Genomic DNA, 302 nt, shown 5'->3' with positions numbered 1-302 from the left:
AGCTCTGAGCATTTCTGAGGCTCCATGAGAGTCCTCTGTCAAGCTAATGACATTAAAGAAGCGCTTGTTGGGAGGCAACCCAATGTTTTATAATTAACTATTTTCTTTTGTTATTTTATATTTTTTGTAGGTTGATGATCATAAGAAGTCACAAAATCAATGAAAAAAAGCAAAAATAGAATGAAAAACAGAAAGAAAAACAGCACACCCTGGAGGAAGGACCCACTGGCGTTTAAACGCCAGTGAGGCTAGCTGTTGGGCGTTTAACGCCCAGTCTGGCACCATTCTGGGCGTTTAACGCC

This window comes from Arachis duranensis, chromosome 6, assembly GCF_000817695.3.
Source record: "Arachis duranensis cultivar V14167 chromosome 6, aradu.V14167.gnm2.J7QH, whole genome shotgun sequence".
NCBI lineage: Eukaryota > Viridiplantae > Streptophyta > Magnoliopsida > Fabales > Fabaceae > Arachis > Arachis duranensis.
Note: the sequence above shows the minus strand (reverse complement) of the source record.